Genomic DNA, 24,492 nt, shown 5'->3' with positions numbered 1-24,492 from the left:
AATAGTCAAGCTACACTGCTTCATCACAGAGAATATATTTCTGAATATACACAACAACAGAGACTGGTACTTAAAATTAAAGTTAAGTTGGGGTTGAAGAAAATAGTTATTATGAGGAGCCGGATGCCCACAAAGAGAATTCTGGTACACATTGCTGACCCAACAATGCAGCACAATGTCTAGCCCATGTCTCAAGAGAAGGGATGGTGTTTCCTGCCTCTGGAGACCACAGCTGTGGCCTTTACCTTCACTCCTGTGTGTTGGAAGCTGGAGCAGCCCAAGGGTCTCAGGTTGGATCTTCTGCACACTTCTGCAGCCTTCCAAGGCAAGGTTATAACTCGAAGGTCCTGTGGACAGGACCCAGAGAGAACAATGGGGATGAAGTTTTGGGGGACCTCCTGGGATGTTGGGAAGATATTTTCAGTGTCCTCCTAACTGGCTCCATGGAGCATGCTTGTATGGTTCAACCTGGTCCCCTTCTTTTTGTCTGTCTATTTGTCATCAGCCTCCCTAAGGAAGACCCTGTCAGTTACAGGTCAACAGAACACAGGGAAAAGAGGTAGTAGGCAAGTCCCCAGGGGCAGCACACAGACCTGTGGTCACCTTGACTCTTCTGCTTCTAGAACCTACCAGTGTTCAGAGAACCTGAGTTCTGGGAAAACAAAAGGGTTGAACAATCCCGCTACTAGCATTTAGAATCCCCCAGGAATTTAAGGAGACATTTAGGAATAAGTTATTGTCTCCTCACTGGAAGTAAAGACTTTTATTGGCTCTATAAAAGAATCTTTCATGACCAAGGAAGAATCTACATGTTGAGGAGGGTTGAAATACAAATGAGGAGCCCGATGTGGTTAGAGATGAAGATGAGGCTGTGTGGTCACTGGATGCCCCCCTGCTTTCTAGATGGCAGCCCTGTGTAGGTGCCAAAGACTCAGAATGGAGAGGGACATCAGCAAACTGCCCACAGAGAGAGTATGCACCTTCCTCTCCTGCAGACCTGCTAGTAGGCAGCAGGAGATCAGCTCTAGACTTAGCACTGCTAATCTGGGCTGGTGGGACCAGGGCGTGGGTGTTGTGTTGTGTGTGATAGAACCAAGCTTACTGCTCTAAAAGCACTGGCCCCGGTGGCAAGTGGGACAGCCTCTGAGGGAGACAGGAGTGAAGAGTGAAGGCTGGATTTGCACAAAGTGTCCCTGGCCTGGTGAAAGCTCTTCAGTAATTATCCTCTTCAGGGCACCTGAGTGGCTCAGTCAGTTAAGCATCCAACTCTTGATCTCAGCTCAGGTCTTGATCTCAAGTTCAAGCCCCATGTTGAATTCCATGCTGGGCGTGGAGCCTACTTTACACAATAAAATAAATAAAATAAAATAAAATAAAATAAAATAAAATAAAATAAAATAAAATAATCCTCTTCTTCATGAGAGATACCCTGTCCACTGGAAACAGATTCTCAGCCGTCTAAATTTAGAAACTCCTCAGCATCCAAAGCAGAGTGAGCCTTTCCCCATAGTTGGGCAAAGTCTAAAAAATCAGGCATACAGAAAGTATCTCGGTCTGATCTTTGAAGAACACCATGGTTCTTGGGAGAGAAAGGTAAAGCCTCCCTCACTCCTGGCTCTCCAGGGAGGGGGAGAAAGACCCCGTGAGGCCCTAGGGAATGAAGAACTTCAGCAGTGAGTGCTGCCTCACGCTCTGCCTGGAGTAGATAATACTCTCCCCCCACCTTGTCCCCCTGAAAATCCCTTTTTCTCTTTGAAGCCTCTCCTCTCCACACCGTTTCCCTGACTCCCATAGCCAGTGCCCCCTTTCCTCCACACACTCATCTTATCTTCACTATAACCACAGCACATCTCAGTTAAGCCGTAATATGTATGTATTCATGAGTACATAATTATTTATGTGTCTAGGGGTCCATCTTTCCTAATAGACAGTGGCTTCCTTGAAAGTAGGAACCAAAGATTTCAATATTTATATCTCTAGGGCCAAGGGTCAATAGCCCTGTACTGTGTAAGGAAGTCCCCACCAGCAGGGACAACCCAGAAGCTCCTGTCATTCTCCAATGCCTCTCTTCCCCAGTCATGGAGCAGGAGTGAGGGGAGGGAGACACTCAGGTAGAAGGGGTTCTTCCAACTCTTCCATCCCCTCTTCATGGCGATGTGATCCCAGGGCATCAGCTGATTTGGAGATGATATCTTACCAGGAGCCCTGGGTTCTTGGCTGGGCACTTGAGAGATTGGGTCACAGGAAGCCTCCCTGGTCCACAGTTGGCCAGATTCGTCACTGTAATATGAGAGCAAAATATTTCCCTGAGTCCCTGCAGCCTGTCCTGGAGGGGAGAGATGTATCAATTTGGTAGGAAAGTGGACCATTCTAATAGCCTTCAGCAGTAACTGAGGTCAGGTGAGGGGCAAGTAAGCAAGAACTTGATTTTTGTGTCACAAATCAGAGAGACAGTAGGATATTATATTCCTAATTGAGGGATATCTCCTATCTCCTGAGCCAGGATATGTCCAGAAAAATGATTCTTACCCCAGACTTTGCAAAATGTTTCAAAGTGTCTCATGAGCTTAAGAAAAATATAACCAAATTATAGTCATTTCCATACTTCGGGTAATTTAGGTATGCCACTCAGCCAATACCAAATACCCTGTCCCCAGTAAGTAAAAAGGATTAAAAAGGGAGACAACCAGTTAGAACAGCAAAAATTGAAAAGACAAGAAACAACAAATGTTGGAGAGGTTGTGGAGAAAGGGGAACCCTCTTACACTGTTGGTGGGAATGCAAGCTGGTACAGCCACTTTGGAAAACAGTGTGGAGGTTCATCAAAAAGTTAAAAATAGAGCTACCCTATGACCCAGCAATTGCACTACTGGGTAATTACCCCAAAGATACAGATGTAGTGAAAAGAAGGGCCACATGCACCCCAATGTTCATAGCAGCAATGTCCACAATAGCCAAACTGTGGAAGGAGCTGAGATGCCCTTCAACAGATGGATGGATAAAGAAGATGTGGTCCATATATACAAAGGAATATTACTCAGCCATCAGAAAGGATGAATACCCAACATGTGCATGAATATGGTTGGAACTGGAGGAGATTATGTTAAGTGAAATAAGCCAAACAGAGAAAGACAATTATCATATGGTTTCACTTATTTGTGGAACATAAGGAATAGCAGGGAGGACATTAGGAGAAGGAAGGGGAAATGAAGGAGGTATATCGGAGGGGGAGATGAACCATGAGAGACTGTTGACTCCGGGAATCAAACTGAGGGTTTTGGCGGGGAAGGGATGAGTGAGCCCAGTGATGGGTATGAAGGAGGGCACGTTCTGCATGGAGCACTGGGTGTTATACGCAAACAATGAATCGTGGATCACTACATCAAAAACTAATGATGTACTGTATGGTGAATAACATAACATAATAAAAAATTATTTAAAAAAATAAAAAGGGAGACAAAAGTGGATCATAGTTGAGACAGTGACCACAAATACCCTCCATGAGAGCTGAGGACCACAGCCCCTACATACAATCAGAGGTCCAAAAGATAATAGCCCATGACTTTCTCTGTAAAGACAGCTTCTCTCCAGATGGTTAAGGGTTATCTCTGGTGATGTCTTTTTTGTTCGAGGTAATGGATGACACAGCAGGTCATTAAAGAAAAATCCTGAGAAAGGTCTTCCTTTGTGTGCCCCTCCAGGCCTAGACATACTTGACGTTGGATAAGAGAAATGCCTTGTGAACATAAGAATGAGAGAGAGAGAGGAGAGAGAGAGAGAGAGAGGTGTGTTCACAGAGAATTGATACTGCAATAGTAGAGCAGGCTATGGTCATGGCCCCTAAAGGTATCAGATCCTAATTCTGCAATCCAAAACATTACCTGATATGAAAAAGGGTCTTTGTGATTAAATCAAGGATCTTGAGATGAGATTATATTGAATTAACCTAAGTGCAATCACAAGTGTCCTTATAAGAGAGAGGCAGAGGGGGTTGAACACAGCAGAGGAGAAGGCTAAGTGAAGTTGGTGGTGGGGATTGGAGTAGCAGCAGCCACAAGAACCTACAAGAGGTAAGGCATGGATTCTCCCCTACAGCCTCTGACTTCATCATGACCCTGCCATAGCCTGATCTTGGCCCAGAATTCTGGCCTGAAGAGCTGTGAAAGAAAACAGTTCTGTTAAGCCACTGTTTGGATAACTTGCTACTGTAGCCATAAGAAATAAACACAAATGGGGCTCCAAGAAGCTCCATACTAAAGGCACTGTTGTTTGTAATCTCCTTGGCTAACTTTCTAATGCTGTACCTAAATGAATTGGGGAACATTTTTATGGTGGAGAGTGATGTTAGCAAGATGGTGGACTAGGAGGTTCCACCCTTTGTCCTCCTATAGAAACAATGATTTAATGGCTACTCATGTACAAAAATTGCTCTGAGAGAGTTCCACACTGCAATTAAGAAGATGCAGCAACCCAGGGAGTCACAAACACTAAGGATGGCTGCATAGAAAGTGTGGGAAGCATTTTACCTGTGTCACCCCATCCCCCAGACCACCACAGCTTAGCACCAAGAGGAATCCCTTTGAGCATGACTTCTCTCCTTGGAGGAAAAGGAGAGGATGCCAGCAGCCTTCCCCAGAGGTGGGGGGCCATCAGCACCATTGTGGATGTCACAGTCTTCATAGCTGAGGCCCCCCACAACCTTCCTCAGTATGGATTGCGTCTGACGGAACTGCCCAGATCCTGCACCATTGTGCCCCACCCCACCCCAGCCAGAACCTCTGTGCCACACCCTTGGCCCCAGCCCCCCAGGGGTGAAAGGAAACACAGTAACAGAAATGTGAATCATATGACAACATAAATCTCACTGGTAAAGGTCAATATATACCTGTATATAAAATATTTTTAACCCTAATATAAAAATCAACCTTAAAAATGATATTAAAAAAATAAAAGGTCCTATTAGTTTAACCTTAATATTAAAAAAAAGAAGTAAACTCTGAATAAAAGAACAAAATTTGGGGGTAGTACAAGTGAAGATTCTTATATGTGACTGTAGTTATCGCCAAAGTAAAAAAGTTATAACTGCAAGTATTTCATACAAGCCTTGATATAATCACAAAGAAAAAACTTGTCATGGATATACAAAAGATACAGAGAAAAGAGTCAAAGGAAATCACTACAAAAAAATCAAATAACAAAAGACAGGAAAGGAACAAATCAACTACAAAAGCAACAGCACAATTAACAAGATGGCAATAGTAAGTCCTATCAGTAATTACTATAAATATAAATGGATTAAATTCCCCCACTCAAAAGGCATAGAGTATCTGAATAGAATTTTTAAAAAAGACTCAGAGATATGCTGTCTATAAAAACTCACTTTACATTAAAGACACACATAGGCTGAAAGCAAAGGGATGGGAAAATGTACTCCATGCAAATGGTAACCAAAAGAAAACAGGGATGGCTATACTTATATCAGACAATATAGATTTTAAGTAAAAAAACTGTCTCTAGAGAAAAAGAAGGTAATTGTAACGATGAAAGGTCAATTCAACAGGAAGAAAACAGTTACGCATTTATATGCACCCAACATCAGAGACATAAACATGAAAAGCAAATATTGACATATCCAAAGGGAAAAACTGACAGCAATACAGTAATAGCAGAAACCTCAACAGCCCACTTTCAATAATAGATAAACACATCCATATAGAAAATGAACAAAGAGTTAAAAAAAGAAAATCAATAAACAGTTGATCTGAACAACACTATAGACCAAATGGACCTGACAGACATATACAGAACTTTCTCTAAGATGCTCAGGTGTCCCGTGTAGGCAGCATATTACAGAGGTGCAGGGGGTGCTGGCCGGGGAGCAGGGGAGTGAGACAGGGAGAAATGGATGGTAAACTGCCCATCAGCAGGGCAGGTGAGGATGCCTGCATCTCAACCCCACATGGAAACAAGGGGAAAATGTCTCTGGGTGATTCCAGCTGAGAGGTGGGGAGCTGGGGTATTTTATCCACTTCCTCCTGTCAATCACAATTGAGGGCTGTCCTAGGGGGTGCTCATTCCAGGCCACCGGTGGGCCATGTATGCAGGCAGAGCTGCCTTCTCCAGCTGCAGAGAGAGCAGGAAGGCCCAGAGGGTCCTCTGGAAGTCAGCAGAGGTGCACTGAAGTGGAAGGCTGATGATATCCACCGAGAAAAAAAATGGTCTTTTCAATCAGGAGGAGCTCCACATGCCCTGCATCTCTCTGGAACATGATCCTGGCCGCCTGACGGCAAGCTGTTCCCTAGAAACCCAGCGGGTAGGGGAGGTCTGTGCACAGGCTGCCCACCCTGGTTTGGTGTTGATGCTGAAGGTTTAGTCCATTCCACTTCTCCTGCTGCTGGGGTGGTGGGGGCCAACGTAAGGATGTGAGCTATAAGGGGTTCGAGTCCTTGTCCAAGTTTTATCCAGATCCAAGATATTTCCCCATGCCCATTTGCACTGGCTTGACAGGAAATGGTGACTCTCTCCTGGAGACACAGACAGGGAGGCTGGCTTCTGGGTCAAGATGATGGCCCCATCACTGCTCAAGAGTAAAAGAGAAAAGTGGCATTTATGGTGCACAGCAGGGGTCATGCACAGGGAAGAAACCACCCTCACTTGGGAGAGAGGATTTACTAACTGGCCTCCCCGCTGACCTGCCCTCCAGAAAGCCAGGCTGCAGTCTCCAGGAACATGCGGTCAGGGAGTGTTCAGAGCCCAGGGAGTGGGTGAGGCTGAGGTTTTATAGAGACTGGGGGTGGGGTCGTGGGGGGGCTGTGAAGGAGATGAGATAGGGGAGGGGGGAGAATGCAAAAAACGGGCTCCAGGGAAATAATGTGGGTAGTCCTATGGGGCTGTAGGTTTTCTGACTGGAGATGGGGGCAGAAATCCTTGTTAGGAAATCAGAAATATTGGGGCGCCTGGGTGGCCCAGTCGTTAAACCTCTGCCTTGGACTCAGGTCATGATCCCGGGGTCCTGGGATCGAGCCCCGCATCGGGCTCCCTGCTCGGCAAGAAGCCTGCTTCTCCCTCTCCCACTCCCCCTGCTTGTGTTCCCTCTCTCGCTGTCTCTTCCTCTGTCAAATAAATAAATAAAATCTTAAAAAAAAAAAAAAGAAATCAGAAATATTAAGAAGGGAACTCTTTCATCCAGGGAAAAAGACCCTGCCTGGAGTCAAACAAGAAGCAGCTCTCCACGATGTTTCTGCGAGCTGTGCCTCGACCCACTCCAGACGCTGGACTTCACAGCTGCCGAGGAGAACGTCTGTCAGTGAGTAGGGGGCCTCAAGTTTACAGGCTGTCAGTACAATTAGGAGAAGCTTCTTTCCTACCTTCAGTGGCCATCTGCCCTCTAACGGGGACTCGGGTGTCTCACCGGCAGGCCCCATCCCACACATCCCAGGGCCCATCTTACTTCCACTGAGGGACCTGACAGCCCTTGATTTGGGGAGCCTTATGTGCATCATGGAAGGTGGGTCCCCACCTACATGCCAGGCAGGGGTGGCCCTGATAAACTCGGGCATCCTGATGACGACCCAACTCAGGGACCTGTGGCTCTTTGATAAGAGGTCCCCACCCTCAGGCTCCAAGGCTGTGGCCCTAGGTGTGAGAGTCAAGTTCTTGCTTCCCACGTGCAAAGTCTCTCAGGACCCCCTCTGGCCTCCTCCATGCTGGTGGTCCAGAATCACCATCCTGCTTTGCAAAGCAGCAATCCAGCACTAACTGCCTGGAAGGATTTCTTCATAAATCTTCAAAATGCACCCTCTGATGGGAAGCCGGCTGGATGAGTCAGCACCTCCCCTTCAAAAACACCTGACAAAGGAAGGAAATCTGCAAACACACACCGGGGTTGAGGAGACCCATGGCATCCCCACTCTCTATGTTGTAACTGACTTTTCTTGACCACAATTCTATTTTAAGGACGCTTGGGTGAGTGAAATCGAGGACATGAAGTTGCTTTAGTGCTTAGGATATGAAAAGAAAAGTGTAGACAGGAAGAGAGTAGAATTCGTGAACTCTTCTCAGTGTTTGGGTTTCTCTAGCCCTGAGCACTGCCTGACTAAGACGCCAGGGAGGGCATCACTATTTATGGCTTCCTGTCTTTATGCTTCTGACTCCCTCAAAGACGCACACAAAAGTAGGATGTCTGCCCCCTACTGAATGGCAGGTTGAGGCCTCGCCAGGCCCTTCCCCTTACCTGTCTTTTCTGCATAAGTTAGAATAATTGTAAAAGCAAATGAAAGAAACATTAGCAGTAAGTCAAGCAATAACAAGAAGTCCGAAGTTTGGAGTTATTAGAACTGACGTGCTGAACCAAGCCGAGAGCCCAGCGGCTGGGGTGACAGCGAGGGACCAGGACCTCAGAGCTGGGCCTGGCCTCCGTGGGGCCCACTGTTCTCAGAGCAGCTCTCCCTGGTGTTCAGTGGCTCTGACCCCTCTGGAGCCCTAAGAGGGTGGCCAGCAAATGTCCCCACCCTCCAGTCTTTACTCAGCCAGATTCTATTCTGGTTAGAAAAGCCACGTATGTTAAATAAACAAACAATTGTACCATTTACATGTTATATGCAAACACTATGTATAAACTTCATATCTTAAATGTTTTATATAAATCATATTTTATATGATATTTATCCATAATATAAATAAAATAATGTGTATATTTATATATAAATAGATATGACTTCAACTGTTGATATAATGTATGGTTTTAAACTTGGATGTGAGCATGAACATTTAAAATCAGCCATGAGTTCTCAGCCCCATGGCCCCTTCCCCACTACAGAGCGGGAGTGCTGTGAAGCCCAGGACCCCACCCACATGACCTGCTGGGCTCAGCACGGACCTGCCTATTGCTGAGGACTCTGAGTGACCTGGGGTGGGGGTTCTGGGGACCCCATGAAGCAGCAGGTGCTAGGGGAGATATGCAGTGGGTCTGGGCCTCCTTGAGAGGAGAGACATTTTCCCTCCAGAATCCAGGAGGTGGCAGCAGCTAGCACCGCCCCCCCCTCCCCCCGCCCCCCGCCCGGGGCTCCGGACAGTAGGAGCTGCACAGAGGGCCTCAGGGGCCTGTGTGCTCACAGACAAAACCACTCCATGGCCTGGTCCCAGCCTCACGTCTGACCCGCAACCGGATGTGATCCACCTGCTCAGTTCTCACTGCCACTCATGGTTGCCAGGACTTGGTTCCCAGTTGGGGGGGATCTGTCCCCGCAGGCAAGCTTCTGAGTATTTATAGTTTACTCTCTGGTTTCCAAGAACCACCACTTGCCAATAGCAACCCTTCCAAAGGATTCAGAAGTGGAGTCAGAACCACAGCTTAACAGGGGCCAGGATGTGGGACAGAACAAGGCTCACCCTCTGAAGGTGGGGAAGGCCTTCGTGTGAAGTAAAGGCAAATTGGTGTCAGTTTATTCAGGACAGGAGCTGTACAAACACGCTGCAGGCTCCCAGAGCAGGGGCAGCAGCTGGGTGAGGTTTGTGTCCCAAGAGGTGACAGGAGGAGGGGGCCTGTTCTCCTGAAAGCATCTTGGTGGTGGATGGTGAGGGCGACGTCTGTCCAGATCCGCTGCCCCTGACCGGGCGGACAGCATGTCTAGGGGGCAGTGTACGTGAGCGGGAGCCTGGGAGCTCGTCCTGCTTTCTGCTGATTTCAGGCTACAGGAATATTAATACTCGGGCTGGCCCTGCAGGGGGTGGTGACCCTCTCTCCTGGGACACAGGGAGGGAGGCTAGCGATATCGTCCACACAGGGTCCCCACTGGCACCTAAGTGGGAAAGCCAACATGGACATCCCCAAACATTAGTAGCAAGCAGGTAGCTCATTCAGCTTGATATATTTCTGATCAGAAAACAAGCTAACAGCTTCATCTTCAGGGAAATGTCTGAGCTTAATGCAAACAACTGAAGGTGAAGCCTGAGCCCACCTTACCAGAGTCAGAACAGCAGGAGGAAAAGGAGCAGAGCTCCCCACATCCCAGAAGTTCCTCCTGATGCCTCTCTGGCCCAGACAGGGTGGGGATGGGATACTAGTCAGCTCAGGCTCCCATACCCAAATCCCAGAGGCTGGGTGGCTTATACAACAGAAATTTATTTTTTCACAGTTCAAGAGGCTGGAAAGTCCAAGATCAAGGTCCAGTAAGATTTACTTTCCGGTGACAGCCCTCTCTATCTGGTTAGCAAAAGGCCACCTTCTCAACATGTTCTCACATGGCCTTTCCTTGGTGCTTGCAGAGGAAGAAAGTGAGCTCTACCGTGTCTCTCCTAATAAGGACACTAATCCTACCAGCACAGGGACCCACCCTATGACCCCATTTAACCTTTATTCTAGGCCCTAGCTCCACAAACAGCCACATTGGGAGTTAGGCCTTCAACATACAAAGGCGAGGGGGACACAATTCAGTCCCTAGCAGATGGGCAGGACCGGCTTCCAGTCACACAACAGAACAAGTCAGCACACAGGTGGCTCCTTCCAGGTGTTTCCGCTCATACCCGGAGAATTCATTCAAGCCGTGGGGGCTTCCCTGTGGATAATGGGCCACTGTCACTCAGCGACTGCCCCAGTGTTTTTAAGATCTGGGCACTCTCTTTATGGAGTTTGTTTGCCATCTAGTGGCGGTTTGTTGCTATAGCAACTTATAGGAGTTCGGTTGAGTTCCCTCGAATCCTGACGGTGAAACTTTTCACTCACACTCATGAAGCTGACACTGTTACATCCATCACTAGGCCAGTCTCACTAGGGAGCACAAAATGACTCCTCTCCTCCATAAGCCAGTTACCCGGTTGAAAACATAAGACTAACAGGTAACCAGGAATGAGAGAAGATACTGGTCATAGGACAGTGACGGGCTAGGTTCTGTGATCCCTACAAGATGCCAGAGTTGCGCTTTTGGAAAAGACAGGTGGGCCGGGAGGGAGCCTGCAGGCATAATGGCAGGGGCTGGGGTGCGACGCAGAGGGCTCCTGCTGTAGATCTGTCACCCCAGCCTCACCCCTCCCATCCAGATGCCCCGCCAGAGCAGCTCTGAGAACCACAAGGACGCATCTGGGCCAACAGCTGGGGAGGTTTGTGTTCTAGCTGTAACACCATGAGTGACCATTACCGACCAAGAGCACTTCCTGTGATGCTGAAGTTGTGTGTATTTGTGCTGCCCAACAGTGTCGCCATTAGCCATGTGTGCCTATTGAGCACTTGAAATCTACTAGTACAAGTAAGTTTTCCTTTTAATTAATTCTAATTTAAGTTTATATAGCTGTGCATAGCTGGTATTTACCACATGAACAGTTTCGTTTTTGACAGTAATAACTAGCACTGTCACCAGGACAATCAGCTGATCACTGTTGAGCACAGAGCCTGCCCCCACGGCCACTGCACCAAGCTGGGGGTTGGGGTGTGGTTGTGGCCGAAGTGGATGAAACACACAGTAGATCTTTGGAAGCTTCCCTGGTTTCTGCTGCTTCCCGGCAGGCGATGGAAACTCCCTCTCCTGGAGACACTAGGAGGAAGGCTGCCTGCCGGGTCACCACTAGAATAGGAGATGGAGACAAAACACAAATGTGTCCCAGTATTGGTGATGTCCCACCGCCTGGTCTTGCCAGCGAAATGGCGCTGGTGACCGAAGGGGGCTGGGAAGGCCTCATTCACTGGGCAGCGGTCTCAATCTCAGTCCCATAGAACGGGTGCACTCTGCACAAGATGGCCCCCCATTCCGTCTCTCAGCTCGAGCCAGAACACACGACCCAGAGGGCTAGAGCCCTGAGTCCACAGCCTGGGCTGCCCTTGCCTGCCATGCATCCTGTCCAGAGGCTGTGACCAACCACTGATAAGGGCTTGAGTAACAGAGGGGGCGTCCTGGGAACATGCAAAGCAACGACGGATGCAGATCTGGGCTCCCAGCTTCTGAACAAAGGACACATCCTGTCTCATGGGTGTGACCCAGGCCAAGGGGCTTGATGAAAAATGTAATGAATTTTACCTTTCCAGTGAGAAAACCCTCAGAAGTCTCCTCATTCTTACAGGACTGGTTGGGCTTGGACTAGAGAGGGAAAAATGTTCTTTTTAAATAAACACTTAATGGTTTGTTGGGATCTCCCGAGGAGATAATGATTTTAAACACTATCACCGCCCTCTGATACAGTCAAGATGCTGAGCAGACAGAGAGGAAGGGAAAGTTACTGTTGATCCTCAGATAGGGTTCCTGTGTTCCCTAGGGAGTAAGAGATAGGACTTATAAAAGAAAGTTATTGAAATGTTCCCTCTTTTCCATGTCCTCCTTCTTGCTTCCACTCCCCAAATATCTTTTTTCCCCCACACGTATCTAAACTTCACATCAGATTCAAATGGTTTTGAATACAAAGGCTCATTGACCCCTGGCGAGAAAAAGATTTTCAAAATACAACTGCTAGCTTGGACCCAAAAACCTCCTCTGCCTCCCCAGTCTGGGTAACAGAGCCAGCTAAGCTTCCCTAAACTCTGCAGACTACAAGCCCTGGAATGAGGCAGTTTCTCTCTCCGACCCAACTTCCAGAAGTTTCCATGGCAGTCATGGAGATGCATTTTGTGAGTCTTCCTATAAGAAAGACTGTTCAGCTGTGAGATATACAGTAGGCTGACAGCCTCCAGCTGTGGCCCCTCAGGACCTGCCACAGGTTTGATTAGAATCAAACCCACATTCTTCCCAGACAGCTCCCAACCAGTGACTGAACATGGCGGAGGTGCTAAGGTCTGGCCAATTCTGCCCCATGGTGGTGAGGGAGCCCTTCTCTTGGGCAGGGGGATTTCCCATTGGGTTGACTAAGACTGTCCAATTTCTGTCACGGCCTGGGGTTCTCCTTATCCAGCTCTGCTTCCTCCTCCTGTATCTTTCACAGGAGGAGGTTCATTGCCCTCCTCCTGTATCTTTCACAGGTAGGAGGTTCATTGCCCTTCTAATGAACCTCCTACCCTCTCAACTCCATCTCACCACCTGCTTCCCGGAGGATCCAAATGGATATAGCTGGCACCAGGGAGGATCTGAGAAAGCAGGGGTTGGGGACAGGGTCACTCAGTACCCAGAAGGTAATGAGGATCCCCATCCATGGTCGCGGCGGCTCAGTTGCTGAAAGTGTGCTGAAGGTTACTTGGGGGAATGCGCCGGTGGAGAGGAGACAAAGGTGGCTGCAATGATTCAGGGATCTGGGGAGGAAGGGTAAGGCAGTGAGCCCAGCAGCTGGCTGGCAGGTTGCACTGGCCCCAACAGGGCCTGAGGACAGGTGTGAAGGGGCGCCTGGGTGGGTCAGTCAGTTAAGCAACTGCCTTTGGCTCAGGTTATGATCCCAGGGTCCTGGGATCGAGCCCCACTTCAGGCTCTCTCTTCAGCGGAGAGTCTGCTTCTCCCCCTCCCCCTGCTCATGCTCTCTCTCTCTCACTCTCTTTCAAATAAATAAATTAAAAAAAAAAAAAAAGCAGGTGTGAAGGCCCAAGGACATCCTTAGCAGTTTAGGAAAAAACCTTTTTTCCCTTTGTGGGAAAGCAGAAAAAGCCAAAGACCAAACTCAGAGCCTAAAAGCCTGAAAAAGATGAAATGCTCAGCGGAAACAAGGCTGCCATGCCAAGGTCGGAGGCCAGCTGGGGAAACCTGGGACCCTGGCGTGTGGATGGGGAAAAGGAGACTAATAAGATACTGCATGTCAATTACACCTCAATTTAAAAAAAAAGAGAAAGTGGTCGACTTACTATTCCTTAGAAACACTCCATGTTTTTTCAGTTTCCACTTGTTTGCTCACACATCTTCTCATCTGCATCAGGATCTGAGAACAGAAAAGTTACCCTGGACGGTCCATGCCAGGAGGCCACGTCTGCACCATCGACTGGTAATGGAACGAGAGCCCAGATATGTGCTACCCTTGGACTGAATTTTCTACAGGTCAAACAATATTCGTTTTATACTGCCTCCTCCTGGGGCACCTGGGTGGCTCAGTCTGTTAAGCATCTGACTCTTGGTTTTGGCTCAGGTCATGATCTCAGGGTCATGATCTCACGGGTCATAAGATCAAGTCCCGAGTCGGGCTCCATGCTCAGTGGGGAGTCTGCTTGAAGATTCTCTCCCTCTGCCCCTCCCTCAGCTTGCAGGCGTTCTCTCTCTCTCTCATAAATAAATAAATCTTTAAAAAAAAATATATATATATATACTGCCTCCTTTAACATGTCCTATTATAGTATTAAAAGCCCTCATATCAGTATGTTACTTTTTTATCCAAAGATCTTATTTGTTTGTTTGTTTATTTACTTAAGAGAGGGAGAGCACAAGCAGGGGGAGCGGCAGGCAGAGGAAGAGGGAGAAGCAAGCTCCTCGCTGAGCAGAGAGCCTGATGTGAGACTCGATCCCAGGACCCTGGGATCATGACCTGAGCCGAAGGCAGACGCTTAACGGACTGAGCCACCCAGGTGTCGCAGCATGTTACTTTTTAAAGATTATTGGAAAAATGGCACTTTTAGAAAATATATATGGAGAGTTACTGTACCCCTTGTTATCACAACTGTCTCCTGCCTGTGCATCTTTCTGAAACCCCGATTGTTTATATTTTCCTTTAGATTCTACAAAATTTTAACAATATCCTAAAAATTGTCTAAGACCCCGCTTAACTGCTACCTCCTTCATGAGGCCTTCATTGATTCCTCCGGCCAATATCTTCCTCAGAACTCCCAAGGAACTTGTGGCCTGACTGCTACCTTCAAGTTACATTTACACGGTCGTTGTTGGTATATATGTTTTACATCCTCTTCAACACTGTGAACTGCCTGAAAGCGAGGATCACAGAGGCTATAAGCACAGTCCCCGCCCTGCGCAGGACAGCGGACTTCATGTGTTTCCCTGCTGTTCTTATATTCGATTGGAGAAGAGGATGGAGTCATCCTCTCTGCTCTTGGGGGAAGGAAACCATAGCCATGAAAGGATCAATAAACAAAGGGTCAGTGACCAAGTCACTGAGGCAATAAACTTTGTGTGGAAGGTCCAGGGAAATTAAAGGCCAGATGAGTGAGCACCCCTTGCAGACTAGGGAGCCACCCTTCAGAGACGGCTTGGAAAACTTCAGGGTGGTGGTTGGGAGTCTGTGAGGGGAATAGGAACAAGGACAATGACTGGTGGTTCCCAGATGGTTAGGATAAGGGAACAGTTTTGGCACAGCGTTTGGGCAGATGGGAGGCAGTGTGGGTGAACGTCAGGGAGGACTGCGTGTGAGGAGAGCCGAGCCCTCAGGAACCCAGACCAGGAGCACAGATGAAAACTAGCGCTGTAGGAATGGGGTCACCACTGCCTTACCCTCCAGAGATGTCCCCTGGCCAGTCCTGAGTCTTAGCCGCGCAGCGGGCAGACAGGAGGGCTAGTGATCTACAGCGCCCTCTGTGGGCAGGGGAGGGCATGGCAGCGATGGTGGTGGTGATTCCCACAGGCTCCCCTCGCCCCCTCCACAACTCCCACCCCGCCCCCCGCACCACCACCATCAGGCACTGGTCTCTCACCTGCTCTTCCGGGGCTCTGAGCTGGGACCTCGTATGACCCATATGACCCGAGCTCTAGACTTTCTGACGGTTTGCATTCTCAGGCAGTGTAATTCCATTTGCATAATAGTTCATAGCAGTTACAGTTACATGAACTGATACATCACATTAGAGAAAAATACGATTTTTCTAGGACGATAATTTCCTTTTTAAATGATGATAATTGCCTTTTTAAAACAAGTTAATATTCTCATAATATTCTTTCTCTTTTTTGTTGGTTGGTCAAGCCAGACTATTCTAGTCATACTCTTAAATAAAGAATCAAATCTTGGTTTCCATTCTTGGGTTAAGAGTACTTTCAGTTTCATTTTTTTTTTTTTTTTACTGTTACAATTAGTTTTTTTGTAAGGGCTGACTGATTTGTTGATTTCTAACTATTTTAATTACTTGGTGAGGTGTTCCAAGGAGGATTTTTTTTTTTTTTAAGGTCTGGATTATTGCTATGTATTTTACACTTGCTACTGTTTTCCCTGCATCCTGTATGGTCACTGGTTTTATCTCTGGTATATTCATCAGCTCCAGATGGTTGTTTAGTGTCTCATTCTTTTTATTTGTGACTATGGTGTTATTGAGTATGCATTTTCCCTGTTTGTCTGCATATTTCTTTGTCCTAGATTCTGATATCGCACTATGCCCACATCTGAAACCAACAAGCAGACCAGCATAAACACTGGCTCAACGGCTGCCTGCAGGAATTCTCAGCGGGGACTCTCAACAGGAGGTAAGGCGCTGTTCCTTGGCCCACCAGGTTGGGATCCCTTCGAGGTGTAATACCAGAAAGTGCCTCTTCCCCCATCTTCTTCAGACAAAGCCCTCTGAAAACACCCCCGAAGTTCCTGAATGTCTGCAATTGTGAATTAAAAGGACTAGGTCCCCTCTAGGGGCCTGAGAAGTCTTCAGCTCTCAATACACATTAGAATCCTGTTATGGGCTTCTTTGAAAAGATCAGTACCTCGGTCCCATCAGAGACCCCAAGAATCCAATCTCTGGAGGTGGGGCCAGCTCCCCGGTTGGCTGTCACTTGCAGCCCACGAGGCTTGGGAGCCACCAAGCCAGGCTGTCCAAAGTTGGCTCAGGAGTTATAACTGCCGGGGGTGGGGGTACCACTGCCGGGGGCGGGGGGCGGTGTATCTTTCCCGACACCTGGGACTGACAGGCAGGCAGAGCTGGAGCCCATAGCAGAACAGACTGGGAAAACACAACCCCAGAGGACCCACTGGATGACGAGGAAGAGTAGTGTGAGGAGGCTTTCAGCCAAGCGTTAGCATCCATCGGTCCAGCTGCTGGGGCTCTGCTTTATCGGACTTCTGTGCTACGTGGGACAAATTGAAATTGGCTAGGACAAATGGCTTTACAAATCTGATTATCTTGGGGCGCCTGGGTGGCTCAGTCGTTAAGCGTCTGCCTTCGGCTCAGGTCATGGTCCCGGGGTCCTGGGATCGAGCCCCGCATCAGGCTCCCTGCTCGGCAGGAAGCCTGCTTCTCCCTCTCCCACTCCCCCTGCTTGTGTTCCTTCTCTCGCTGTGTCTCTGTCAGATAAATAAATAAAACCTTTTTTAAAAAATCTGATTGTCTTGAAAAAGTATTGGCTTTTTCTCTCAAGAACAAAATAATTTTGTCGTCCTTTCCCTCTTCCTTTTCTTTAGGAGTTCTTACAACTCGAGGGTTATTCTTCCTGGATAAACTTTCAAGGCTGTCAATATGGTTGTTAAATTGCACTGCTGTCTGAGTTATGGGAATGAAGTTATCTGCTTTCTGCTTGGTCTCTTTCCCTAATTCTGTAAGTCTGTTCCCTGTTGCCTTTATTCAGTTGTTAATGATTTCCAGTTTGTGTCTGAGGTTCTAATTGGATCTCGTCCTTCGCCGACTGAGAAACTAATTCTTCAGAGCTTCTAGGTAGAAGAGGTGACGGTGCAAATGCGCTGAGCTAGCTGGGGACAAGACGCCCCTCTCCCTGTGCATCTCGTCCTTCCCCAAGCAAGTGGGTGGATGGGAGGGCTGACTCCAAGCGGGTATGGGGCAGGGGGGATGTGGGGAGCATGATCCCCCAAGCTTCCTGCTGGGCCGTCCAACCTTCCTCTACTGTGAGTCGTGCTACCTCAGCATCTGGAAGAGCTGCCATGGACACCTCTCTTCCTTTCTCGCTTGCTTGATTTCCCCCACCCTCCCTCTCTCCCTCCCTCTCTCTCTCTCTCTCTTTTTTTTTTACTCTATTATACTCAGCTGGAAAACCTAAGCTGTGCAATCCAGCTGCTCTTTTGGGCCATCACAAGGTCCAAGCAGAAATCTCTCAGTGTTAATTTTGTTCTTGATCTCTGATCACGGTTCTGGATTCATGGAGAGCAGCAGAAGAAATGTAGGCACTTCTCTCCCAACTTGGCCAGGACCGAGAACATTTCGGAGGAATTCCAGGAATAAGGAATGGGTCAGTAATGAAGGCCTGAGCACTGACTGCGTGATAAGCGCCACGTCCACATTGTTGCCTTCACTCAGACCCTGCGCAGCGGGGGCCCCCTGCTGCCACCTCGGCCAGCTCTTCCTTGCACATAGCCCTGAGTCCGCTCTTTCAGTCTGATGAGTCTAGGTGCTGGCATTGAACTGAGCCTCGCTTCCTCTTCTCATAAGCTCTGCATCACCCCCACCAACACCCAGGCCTGCCGGCCCCTGGGCTCTCAGGTTGGGTTTAGCCCCCGGGTCTGCAGCATCTGCCCACTACCATTTACAACTAGGCGTTCCTTCGACAACATAACAAGTGCCAATAAATGACCTGACCACACTGGGGGAGGGGAGTCCTTCTTCTCCTTCTCCTTGTCACTGTGGATGGACATATCTTTCCCCCAAGGAGTTACTGTATTTGGGGCTCGGATGGGGAAAAGCAAGCAAGACAGCCAGACATTCTCTAGTATACATCAGGTCTCTTAATGGAGAATAATGAAATCATCTCTCAATGTTACACTCAATGACAAGTATCCTTTACCATCCCTCAACCGTATGAGATTACATCCTCAGCGCTTCTCAGAATCTTCCAGCTCGGCCCACAGTTACCCAAACTGATCAATGGGATAAGGCACATTATAAACTCCACATTCCTCCTCCATCATGTGGACTTCTGTAGGGAACATGGGCTGGTTTGGGTCACACAAGTATCAATTGCCTGGTGTGACAGCACCTGATGGTTTTCTTCTAGTGAACTGTTCTCTCCTGACTCCCAGCCCTTTTCTTCAGATGATGGTACTGAGTCCAGCCCCTGCTCCCAGGATGGGACCATGACCCACACCACATCCGTCAGAGCCTTTCATTTCCCTGGCCATTGGTTGATTCTGGGATCAAGCCACATTTGAAGTTATATCCTTAAACTCTCTGCCACCTAACCCCCGCCTGCCTCTTGACCTCATCTGGGAGCACTCTCTTGCGCTCTTGTGAGCCAGCCCCCCTGGCTTCATCCTTCTCTCTCTGTCTGGGAATGTCCCTTCTTGTGCCTGACTCCCGCTCATCATTCAGTTCTTGGGATAAACGTCCCTTCTTCCGAGGTGCCTTCCCTGGCCCCCCCAGCCAACGTAGATCCCCTCTGCCGTCACGTCATCACGTAGTCTTGTTTCAGAACATAGTACTTAGCACTATCTAACGTTATCTTGTTGTTCTCTGTATTTATTACCCATCTCCGTCCCAGACACAACACACACCCCAGAACATAAGCCCAAGAAGGCAATAATTCCTTCTTTTTTCCCCCCTCTATATCTCCTCGAGCACAAGGTGCACTCAGCAATACCTACTAAATGGAAGGAAACATTCCCCCGCAGCGGAGGAAGAGCGGCAGATATCAAGTCCCACCACACGGTGGCAGCACCCACCCGGTCAACTGAAGGTTCTACTCACCCACTGAGAATAGAGTCTGGAGAAATCGTCAGCCAAGTAGGCACTTCTGGCTTTCCATCCTGCTATATCTGTCTAAAGAACCTACGGGCAGTGAAGACGAGCTGTCAAATCATTGAAAAGGAGTTTAGGACTTTAAACTGTCCTTACTTAGCCTCAATTATTCTATCTTTATAATGGACATGTTAATATTCTTCCAAAATATGTGGCATCATCTAAAAACTGGCTGCAAAATCATTTAAAAGGAAAAATTTCAAATGCTACAGAAATAAGTGCTGGGAAGACTTTTAGAGGTGAGAATAGAGACCAGGGTTTGGGGAAGAAGTTAGCTAAGGTTGGAGCTTTAGGACCTTCTAGTTTATTCATATTTACGGAGCAGCTCCCATCTGCTTAACCATGTTGCTAAGCATAATTGAGGATATAAAACAAACTTGCACATTCCTTGCCACAAATAGGCTTTAATAATAATTATTATTATTTGCAGTTGTAAGTTCCTTTATTTTTTTGATAAAACATCGCCATATATTTGGAAACACAAAATGAATACATGAAACATGCAGAGATAAAGTGCTAAACTTTGGTAATTCACACAGCTAAAAATTAAGACAGTGTCATGGAAGGGGAAAAGAGGACATGGCTTGGAGAAAGGTGACCTGAGTTCAAATCCTGTTTGAGTTTGTGCCAATCACTTAATCTCAGAGTATCTGGTTTCATTGCCCAGCACGGGGCCCCACACGTGCCTGGTGCTCCACACCTGCTCGCTGAATAAGTGAATGCTTTTGTAAAGTGGGAATGATAAAATAATGCTAGTCTCTGTGATTGCAAGGATTAAATGAGATCATGAATTCAAACAGGCTTTGTAATTCATAAAATGCCATGGCATATTGTGTATTATTATCGAAAGCTAATTGTATGGCCAAACAAGGAGACAGGCTTAAAGTAGGGTTGGAGGGGTCCCTGTCCACCACAGGTCCTCCCACGAAGGCTGGTCCAGGATGGGGAAGGGAGATAAAGTTCCAAAGCAGATGCTCTACCGCTGTCAGCAAATGTGCAGTCAGCAGGTGCCCACCAGCAGGGGCCGATTTTGCCCTTACTAAGCGGGGAGATGTGTCCTTACTCGGGCACAGAGGCCAAAAACACTTCCCTTGTGGCTAGGTCTTCTCCACAGTGCTGAGAGTTGTCTTCTACCAAATTGGATCTGATCATATTTCTGGGAGGACCCGTTCCATCCCCACCTCGCACACATTAGCATCCTCAGAAGCAAGGCTCTCCATCCATTCAGAATCTTAGCATTGCCTCTATAATTATTATAGTTATGACTATGACAATCATTATAAAGAAAATCATCCAAATGCAGTAAAGCAGAGGAATGGGGGACCCTACGGCTCTGAGTGCAGTCACAAGGCCAGCAAACACAGAGAAGTAGCAAGGGCTCCCTCCAGGCTCACGGGGAAACAGGGTGTAAGCAGCCGGGGTAGAGGGTAGCTATACCATGGCCAGAGAAATCCCTTCCTTCCTCCTCCCCACCCAAGCTGTGTGCATTCGCCTTTCCCCTCCCTCCCCTCTGTGACCACCCTTGCTCAGGCCCTCACTGCCTCATGCCTGGATTACTGCAACACGCCCATCCCCCCACCCTCCCAGCCTCCGGGCTCACCCTCTAGAGCCACCCCAAAAGTGTCTTCCCCAGGGAGGGGCTTTCATGTCACTCCCCTGTTCGACGTCTGCGGGAGCTTCTCCTTGCGTAGAGAGTATATGCGGAGGTCTTCATCACAGCTGGAAAACCTCTGTGGACTGGCCACCTCTTTATCCTACTCAGCCCGCAGACAGAAAGACTGACCCGCTGTGCCTGCAAACATACCACTCGTTCATGCCTCACGTCCCCGCTTCTGTCTGTACTCATTCTCTTAGCCTGACTGTTGGGAATTACCTACCATCTTTCCACCTGACTCAAAGGCCTTCAGAGCCCTAGCTCAAACTACCTCCTCCATATATTTCCCACTGTCGGAATTCTTTACTCTTCCCTCTCTCCAAAGGATTTTATTTGCCAAAGGGAAGCCAAACAGCTTGGCCTGCGCCAAACCAACCAAGTGGTGCAACCATACAGAGCCAAGTTCAATGCAAAAGAAGCCAGGGCCGGCGCACTCTGTGATGGGGAAACCCCTGATGTGACTCTGAGTCAAAATATGTTACATAGTGATTAAGGAATCCAGACCCTGTGTCCAGGTCCTGGTTTCATGATTTCTACTTGTACGATCCTGGGGAAGTTTCTTGACCTCTCTGAATCCGCTTCCCCACTTAATAACCTCATGGAATCGCAGAGGATAAATTAGCATCAGATACCTCGCATTGAACCGGGCACATACGGATACACAGATAAAGCTTGGTTGTTATGAAATCAGCGCTGAGAGCATTGGAAAACAACAGACTCAGATTTCTCTTTTCTGCCTGGGAATCGTGGCAAGGAGTCCAAAGTACCATCGCAGGAACGGGGAGGAGAGGGAGAGGCTGCAAAAACAGCCCCCGATGGGCTGAGCACATTCCCAAGATACCAGGCCACACATCAGCATTTCCCAAGCAACAAGTCACTGTCGCTTCCTCCCCCGTGCCCTGGGAAAGTGCACAAATTGAGTTCATTTCATGAGCCTCTGTCTCCTGTTCTCAGGCCCAGTCATGACCCTCACTAGCTATTTGATACTCCAAACTCCAGGTATGGGCCATGTTGCACTCGGGCCCAGGGGTACCTGGAGGCCCACAGGAAATGAAAGCAGTTTGCTGAGAAAGGGTTAGCATCAGGCATGGAAGAGATGCCTCCCCGCTCCCCTGCATCCATGGAAGTATTAACTAAAGTGGAATGCAGTCAATCAAATGGAAGGCAGAAGACAGTGAGAAGAAAAGAGAAGGTTCCAGGGCGCCTGGGAGTCAGCAGAGAGACCTGCTTTCCAGGTAGAGTTGCAGAAGCTCAAGAGTTCAGGGTCGAAAGTTAGCCTGGTGTATGTTCAATTTTCTGCCCCTTTTCTTCCAGCTGCGTGGCTTTGGGCAAGTTATTTAAGCATTTTGCAATTCATGTCCTCACCTGTAAAGGAAAAGTACCACTAGCCGCTCGCTAGCGTCTGTCCGAGAAAGGTGGTGGGGAGTAAATGAGATCACACCCAGAAAGTGCTTCCCACGCCACGTCGCCCACCGCCCACCGTAGGGGCTCACTCGGGGAGGAGGGTTGGTGAGGATGATAATTTGGTCCCGACACAGACTCACTCCAGTTCCGCTCCTTTTCTGCCCAGGCCCCCAGCTAGTGATCCAGATGTCCTGAGGGGGAGGAGCTGGGACCGGAATGGGCATTCTTCTTGGGAAATCAGAGGATGAAGGAGAGCCAAACCAAGAACCAGCTGAGCCTCACAGCTAAGTAGACATTACAACACTCAGAATCATTACACTGAACTAGGTAGGAGCGCATCTGCCGAGGTCTCTCTCCTCTGCCTGAAAGGGCCAACTTGCACAGGATTTAACCATGTCTCCCTGCCGGATTTGTACTCCTGGGGTCATTTAAATCATGGCAGGTCTTATTACACGGGGGCAGATGTGAGGTTTCTTCTAGAAGGAGCCCAAGGTCTGTGGGTTTCAGCAGCAAAGGCAAGGAGGCCTCCAGGACTATTTCAGGAGGGCCTGAGCTTCAGAAAAAGACCACCTCTCTGGGATCCCCATCTACAGGCCTCTGTTCGACCCTGGGTGAAATCTGCTCAATTAGAGCATCGAGGCAGTATTTAGTGAGCAACTTCCTCAGGGGCCAGGGGTCAGGAACTGCAGCCATGCCTTGGGACTAAGAGGAGGAGGTGACTCCTAGAGTAACAGATGTCCCGAAGAAGCCATGAGCTGTGGCACTCGCCACCCTTTGGTTATTGTAATGTCACCGGGAGCTTGCCTCTGACCTGTCTTTGCCCTGACCCCAGCACCCATACGACAGCCTGACAGGTGCCTCATAAACACCTGTCCAGCAAACAAACGGAAGTCACCATCATTAGAATTGAGCTTGGCCACACCCTCTGGCAGCCATTCTCCCCTTTGGTCCCCACGGCAGCTTGAGACTTGCCCTCAGCACGCATTGTTCACACACCAGGCTCATCTGGAGACTTCTAGCAAGTAAGCAGCAGCACGAGGTCTTCTGAGCACAAATCTTGGAGCCTTCCATGATGCCAGGGGGTAGAGGACTGTGGGAGAAGGTGTAGGGGGGATGCGTAGTGCTGCCTGGTGTGTCCTGGGACACGTGTCAGCGTTTTGCTCCTTTCTCCTCCTCCTGCACGGGCTTTGGGGGAACCAGACGTTTGGGCCTCATGGGGCACCCCGCCTTAGGTTGTTGTCACTCACTAGCTTCTCTGAGCAGAGGAGCTGGGTGAGACACTGTCAAAGAACTGTGGCTGCTCAGTGGGAAGACCCAGAGTCTAAGAACAGCTCAGCTCCCTGCTGGCCCTGGGCGCCTGGCAACCTCATGTGGTATTTCTGGCCCTAGGTCTCCAGCCCGGCTCCTGGGGTGGGGGAGATGGCCCGAATGACAGTGGGAACGTGGAAGGAGCTCGGGTGGTACCTGGTGCCTGATAGGTGCCGCAAAAATGGCAGCGAGCCTATGTGAGAAAATTCACGCCGAGGCGTTACCGCGGGCCCTGGGTTCCATGCACGTTGCTGCTGTACTTCTTGTTTCTGACCAACTTTGTCCCTGGGATGACATCTGTCGAGTGTCCTCACACCAGGAGCCCCCTCCCTCCCTGGCCACCTTGCCTTCCTCCTCCCCTGCCCTCTGACAATCACCCACTGCTTCTCCACCCTCCCCAGGTCCCCTGGCTGCTCTGGGCCTCCCATCACCCAGCCCTCTGGGCCTGAGTCGTGTCCTCGGACCCCAGTCTGGCCCCACTGCTGTCATCCTCACTGACCTGCCGGAGCCTCTGCTTCGCAGACATACATCAAGTCCGTCTGGCAAAACTCTGGGTCATGCTGAAGGGTCTCATCATGGCTTTTATGTCTCTTTCCTGAGCTGGGCCAAGTTTTAATCATCTCAT

General features: G+C 48.8%; 2 long non-coding RNA genes across 3 annotated transcripts; one reads left to right on the top strand and one right to left on the bottom strand.

Moving 5' to 3' along the window:
* Positions 1–48: 48 nt before the first annotated feature.
* On the bottom strand, positions 49–7,450 carry LOC141373585 (uncharacterized). Its single transcript, XR_012379741.1, has 5 exons — positions 7,368–7,450; positions 6,344–6,577; positions 2,198–2,280; positions 1,103–1,339; positions 49–347 (listed from the first exon to the last, which is right to left on the bottom strand). It is a non-coding gene; the product is annotated as an uncharacterized lncRNA (long non-coding RNA).
* A 3,285-nt stretch (positions 7,451–10,735) lies between these two features.
* Positions 10,736–23,025, top strand: LOC141373584 (uncharacterized). Of its 2 annotated transcripts, XR_012379739.1 has the most exons (6): positions 10,736–10,836; positions 11,038–11,243; positions 13,819–13,937; positions 14,606–14,982; positions 16,189–16,295; positions 22,726–23,025. It is a non-coding gene; the product is annotated as an uncharacterized lncRNA (long non-coding RNA). The 2 variants fall into 2 exon arrangements; XR_012379740.1 differs by lacking the exon at positions 13,819–13,937.
* The last annotated feature ends 1,467 nt before the right edge of the window (positions 23,026–24,492 follow it).

The sequence above is a fragment of the Callorhinus ursinus genome, unplaced genomic scaffold (assembly GCF_003265705.2).
Source record: "Callorhinus ursinus isolate GAN/ISIS: 27379988/994484 unplaced genomic scaffold, GSC_fseal_2.0 scaffold10, whole genome shotgun sequence".
Classification (NCBI taxonomy): Eukaryota; Metazoa; Chordata; class Mammalia; order Carnivora; family Otariidae; genus Callorhinus; species Callorhinus ursinus.
This window is presented reverse-complemented; position numbering and strand designations above follow the sequence as displayed.